The following is a 6,564-nucleotide window of genomic DNA, read 5'->3' as shown; positions in this document are numbered from 1 at the left end:
GAAATACTTCCTTTTGTTTGTTTTAAGACTGCTGCCTATTCATTTCATTTGGTGACCCCTAGTTCCTGTGTTATGAGAAGGAGTAAATGACACTTCCTGATTTACTTTCTCCATACCCGTCATCATTTTATAGACCTCTATCCTATCCCCCTTAGTCATTTCTTTTCCAAGCTGAAAACTCCCCCCAGTCTTATTAATTTCACCTCATACGGCAGCTGTTCTATACCCCTAATCATTTTGGTTGCCCTTTTCTGTACCTTTTCCAATTCCAATATATCTTTTTGAGATGCGGGGACCAGCTCCAGTATTCAAGATGTGGGCATGCCATGGATTTATAGAGAGGCAATATTACATTTCTGTCGTGCTATCTATCCCTTTCCTAATCAGTTCCCAACATTTTGTTCACTTTTTTGACTGCCGATGCACATTGAGTGGACGTTTTCAGACAACTATCCACAATGACACCAAGATCCCTTTCTTAAGTTGTAAGAGCTCACTTAGACCCCATCATTTTAGATGTAGAATTTGGATCATGTTTTTCAATGTGCATTACTTTGCATTTATCAACAATGAATTTCATCTGCCTTTTTGTTGCCCAGTCACTCCGTTTGGTGAGATCCCTTTACACTCTCACTTTGCACTCTCTTTTGGACTTAACTAACTTGAGTTGGTTTGTATCATCTGCAGATGTTGCCACCTCACTGTTTACCCCTTTTTCCAGATCACTTAGGAGTATGTTGAACAGAACTGGTCCCCGCAGTACAGACCCCAGGGGACACCGCTATTTACCTCTCTCCATTCTGAAAACTGAGCACTTAGTCAGACCCTTTCTTTCTTGCCTTTGAACCAGTTCCCTGTCCCAGAGAGGACCTTCCCTCTTATCCCATTTTGCTTCAGAGCCTTTGGGGAGGGAGCTTGTCAAAGGTTTTCTGAAAATCTAAGAACACGATATCCACGGGATGACCTTTATCCACATGCTTGTTGACTCCCTCAAAGAATTCTAGTAGATTCGTGAGGCATGATTTCCCTTTACAAAAACCATGTTCACTCTTCCACAACAAATTGTGTTTATCTTTGTGTCTAATAATTGTGCTCTTTACTATAATTTTACCCAATTTGCCTGGTACTGAAATTAGCCTTAGTGGCCTGTAATTGCCGGGAGCGTCTCTGGAGCCCTTTTTCTACATTGGTATCATATTAGCTATCCTCCAGGCAGCTGGTACAGAAGCTGATTTAAAGGACAAGTGTCCTAACCATACAGCTAAGGGTAGCCTAGAATTCCTCCTTACCTGTAAGCGGTTAAGAAGCTCAAATAACCTGGTTGGCACCTGACCAAAAGGACCAATGGGAAAGAAGATACTTTCAAATTGTGGGGGGGTGGGAGGGGGAGGCTTTGTTTGAGTGTTTTCTTGGGAAGCAGAGAAGCATCAAGTCAGAAAACTCCTTCTCCTATAAACCTTCCTAAAATGAGTCTCAATATTGCAAAAAGAGTAAGTAAATAAGGCAAGGCGTGTTAGATTATCTTTTGTTTTAGCTTGTGAATTTTCCCTTTGCTAGAAGGAGGTTTATTCCTGGGTTTTGTAACTTTGAAACAAAGCCTAGAGGGAGTTCTGCTGTGTTTCTGAATCTTTTGTTACCCTGTAAAGTTATCTTCCATCCTGATTTTGCACAGGTGATTCTTTTACCTTTTTTTCTTTTTAAATAAAATTTTTCTTTTAAGAACCTAATTGATTTTTAGTGTTCTAAGACCCAGGGGGGTTGATCTGTGCTCACTTTGTAACCAATTGGTTAGGATATTATTCTCAAGCCTCCCCAGGAAAGGGGGTGTAAGGGCTTGGGGGGATATTTTGGGGCAATAGGAACTCCAAGTAGTCCTTTCCCTGATTCTTTGTCTAAATCACTTGGTGGTGGCAGCTTACTGTCCAAGGACAAAGGATTTGTGCCTTGGGGAAGTTTTTAACCTAAGCTGGTAGAAATAAGCTTAGGGGGGCTTTCATGCAGGTTGCCACATCTGTATCCTAGAGTTCAGAGTGGGGAGGGAACCCTGACAACAGGTTACATACCACAGTTATTTATTAGTACTGCAATTTCACATTTGAGTTTCTTCAGATCTCTTGGGTGAATACCATCTGATTCTGGTGACTTATTGCTGTTTAATTTAACGATTTGTTCCAAAACCTTCTTACTGGTCCTTACTGAATAGTCAAGTCATGATCACTGGCCCCAGAACAACCATGGACATCCAGTCCAGTGATCAGTTCCTCTTTATCCTCCACAAGCAGGCCCACAAGAGTCACCCTTAGTTGGGTACAAAACTTTGTATTAGAAAAGTATCTATAATTTTTCAAAATCTCCAAGGACGATTTACTCCTGGCTACTTGAGACCTCCACCGTCTGTCTCCCACTAGGAAGTCCCCCGTGCTAACCTAATTTCTTCCCACAAGTCACAGACAGTTGCAAAAGGAGAAACATTTCCTGCTCTCTGGTTTGGATTCAGTGAACTGTGCCAGCCCCGCAACGGTTCATCTGCTGGGCTGTGTTAGTTAGCAGATTGATCCCTATCCATTCGAGGTCCTGGGGTTCTCAAGAACCAAGAACGGAAAACAGGTAATGATGTGTCTAATGCAGGGGTTCTCAAACTTCACTGCACTCCCACCCCCTTCTCACAACACTTACTACACGACCCCAGGAGGGGGAACAGAAGCCTGAGCCCTCCCGAGCCCCACTGCTCCGGGTCTGGGGGAAAGCCAAAGCCTGAGTCCCCCCCACCCTGCGCGGGGAGGCCAAAATCGAAGCCCAAGGGCTTCAGCCCCAGACAAGGGGCCTGCAACCTGAGCCTGACTGCCCAGGGCTGAGGCCCTCAGGCTTTGGCTTCGGCCTCAGGCAGTGGGGCCTGGGCTTCAGCTTTGGCCCCAGGCCCCAGCAAGTCTAAGCCAGCCCTGGGGACCCCATTAAAATGGGGTTGCAACCCACTTTGGGGTCCTGACCCACAGTTGGAGAACTGCTGGTCTAATGGAAAGTGCCACCCTGCCCACCACTTTTTTTACCCTCTCTCCCCTACCTCAATGGGTTGTAACCAGCGACACGAACATTCCAGTCAGAGGCGTCGTCCCACCGGGTTTCCCCATTTCCCCTCCCCATGGAGAATTTCCAACTCCTCTCCCTTACTGCCCAGATTCCGCTGCCACCACGCAAAGTGATCTGTTTGTAGAGATGCATAAAGCCCTGCACTGATTCTCTGAGAGAATTCCTCCTGAGCAGTTGGGGGAGGCAAGACCTTATTCCTTACCTCTCGTGACAGGGCTGCGTGAGAGCTTGTAGAAAGCCAGAGGCAGCTTTCTAGAGCGTTAATTCAGAAATTCCCTGTGGAACCTAGGGGCTGCAGCCTACGGCAGGAAGGAGCCAGGTGGTTGTTGGAGTGACTCCAGGAGGAATGCTAGGGGATGGCTCTCTGATCACCTCTTCACTCTGCTTCTTCCCATCCCCACCTTAGGGGTAAGTCCATCACCTCCTCCTTAGTGCGTGTGGGCTGGAAACCAGATATGGCAGTAGAGAGGTTGCCCACTCAGCCCACGCACAGGAGGATCCATTGCAGCTCACGTCCTCCGGCTTGTCACAGCCCAGAGAAATGCATGACACCGATCCTGGACTCTGTGACTGCATTAGTCACCAACAGGTGAGTGTGGCAGGAGAGGACACATAATATGTCTACAAATAATTTTCTCTGGACTGCTAAGGTGGGGGGAGAGAGGCCAGATTCCACCTGGCTCTTTAGGACTCTGAGGAAGCTCTGGGATCTGGAGAGAGGTCTCTGGAGCCTCGAGATGTGCAGGTTTGGAGACATGTGGCTCCTACCTAGTCCAAAGTAACCTGCCGTGCTCCCCCACAAGAGCCATATTAACAGGCAACACTGCCTCTCTATTTCCTTGGCCACATGTACCGTGTCCTTTCTCTGGTGGCTAGTCCAGAAAAGAAAAGGAGGACTTGTGGCACCTTAGAGACTAACAAATGTATTTGAGTATAAGCTTTCGTGAGCTACAGCTCACTTCATCGGATACATTCAGTGGAAAATACAGTGGGGAGATTTATATACACAGAGAACATGAAACAATGGGTGTTACCGTACACACTGTAAGGAAAGTGATCACTTAAGGTGAGCTATTACCAGGAGGAGAGTGAGTGCCATTGAGCAGCCTGATGGAAATACCTGAGTCCTCTGTCTAGGCACGCAGGCCCAGCAGCTAAAGCCAAGCCCCACTGAGAGCAGTGGGAGATTAGCCTGGAGTGTCAGGAGTGGAGGCTTGGCCCATGGGGACCCCAGGCACTGCAGCTGCTGACACCTCCATGGTGAATCCCCCAACCCATCGCCAAAGGGCTCTTCCGCATTCTGCAAACTGGCCTCACTGGCTGACTGTCTAGCAGAACAGAAATCCTTTGTTAGAGCAGGAGAGTCTCTTCAATGCAGCACTCTTTCCACGGCTCCCAGAGGGTCCCAATGAAACCCCTGCGAGTCTCTAGGAGGCTCTCAAGGAGTTCCCTGCTCAGTCACTTGGCACCCACTAGCAATGGTCTCTCAGAGTGGCATTGCAAACGGGAGCTCAGCAGATGGTCCCTTCTACGGCTTCCTGAGTGGGAGGGAGGTTGGTCTTGTCATTTAAGGCCTAGCTGTCAGAGTCAGGGCTCCTGGGTTCTCTGACTTTGGAAGTGGGTGGAAGAGTCTAGTGGTTGGAGCTGGACCGGTATCAGTACCACGCTTCCTTCCTGCCTCTGTCAGTGATGTTGTGTGTGACCTTGCAGCAGGGGTGAAAGTAAGTTGAGTGACTTACCGGTACTTTGGGTCCAGCTCTGTCCCCTGGAAGGGGCGGGGCCTAGGGCAGAAGGAGCGGGGTTAAGGGGGTCAGAGCCAGCCACAGCCCACCCTGTAAGGTAAGTGCCCCCTCCACCGGGGTAGCAGCAGGAGCCCGGGGCTCCGGGGGCTATTTAAAGGGCCCGGGGCTCCCCTCTTCTACCGCCCTGGCCCTTTAAATAGCCGCCAGAGCCCTGGGGAAGCGGCGGGGCTCCAGCGGCTATTTAAAGGACCGGGGCGGCAGAGGCAGCTGGAGCCCCGGCCCTTTAAATAGCCCTTGGAGCCCCCGCTACCCCAGGGCTCCGGGAGCTATTTAAAGGGCCCACGGCTCCCCTGCTTCTACTGCCCCAGTCCTTTAAATAGCCGCCGGAGCCCTGGAGTAGCGATGGCGGGGCTCCAGTGGCTATTTAAAGGGCCTGGGCGGTGGAAGCAGAGGAGCCCCAGGCCTTTAAATAGCTCCCGGAGCCCTGCAGCCACTGTCCCAGGGCTCCAGCAGTGGGGCTCTGGAGGGAATTTAAAGGGCCTGGGGCTCCAGCCACTGCTGGGAGCTCCAGGCCCATTAAACTGCCCCCTGGGGAAGCCGGGCTGCCCCATTACGGTGCACCGGCTCTTGCCGGTACGCCGTACCGTGGCATACCGGCTTACTTTCACCTCTGCCTTGCAGCCAGTTGCTTTCTATCCCTATGCCCCAGCTAACAGGGATAATACTGACCCACCTCAGAGGGGCTGGCAGGGGTCACCACTGTCATGACTCAAGTTGGAATGAGTTGTGCTCTTGGTAGTGAAGGGCCCAGATTCAGTCCCCATGGATGCCCAGGGTGTCTGTATTGTGGCCGTGGTTTGACTCACCTAGCATTACAGGCTGTTTAGCCCGGTCCTGGCCAGGCGTGGTGCATCTGCTCCTGGCCCTCTCTGGCACACAGCTCCGTCACACACAGAACACTGCCCGCCAAGGACAATCTATCAGCTCCCATCTGGTGTTCAGCTTCAAGATGGATGGTGAGCCCTAGCCAGACCATAGAAAGAGAGGGTGGTGCTCTTTGGTGGAAACTGCTCGAGCTTCAACCTCTGCTCCCACCTCCACCCACACGCTAAGGGCTTCAAAAGTGGTCCCTGACCCCAGGTAAACAAAGTAGCTGAGCTGAGGCCAGGGTGGGTGGAATTACTGCTGGGACTGATCCTAGGAGAAGGGCAGATTTCTCCTCTGCTCTAGGGAGATTCCCATCGGAAAAGTAGCTGAGGTGAGGGTGGGGGTAATACAAGCACTACCCCTCAGCCCTTGAATAGCGGGCAACTAGGACTTTGGGAGCCAAGGGACTGGTGTATCTTGCTGGAGAGCAGAAAAGGGCATTGGAGAAATTGTACAAAAGTCAAGGTCACGGCTGGGTCAAGGGCAGTCAGGTCTACTGGTCAGAGCCAGGGTCCAAACTCCCATGACAGGAGTCGAGAGTCAGCTGGGTCAGGATACTGGAAGATCAGCAGCAAAAGACAAACTTGCGATCACAACCACAAATCAGATGCCAGGAAAAATCATGGAGCAGGTCCTCAAAGAATCAATCCTGAAGCACTTACATGAGAGGAAAGTGATCAGGAACAGTCAGCATGGATTCACCAAGGGAAGGTCATGCCTGACTAATCTAATCGCCTTTTATGATGAGATTACTGGTTCTGTGGATGAAGGGAAAGCAGTGGATGTATTGTTTCTTGACTTGAGCAAA

The sequence above is a fragment of the Natator depressus genome, chromosome 6 (genome assembly GCF_965152275.1).
Source record: "Natator depressus isolate rNatDep1 chromosome 6, rNatDep2.hap1, whole genome shotgun sequence".
In the NCBI taxonomy this organism is placed as follows: domain Eukaryota; kingdom Metazoa; phylum Chordata; order Testudines; family Cheloniidae; genus Natator; species Natator depressus.
This window is presented reverse-complemented; position numbering follows the sequence as displayed.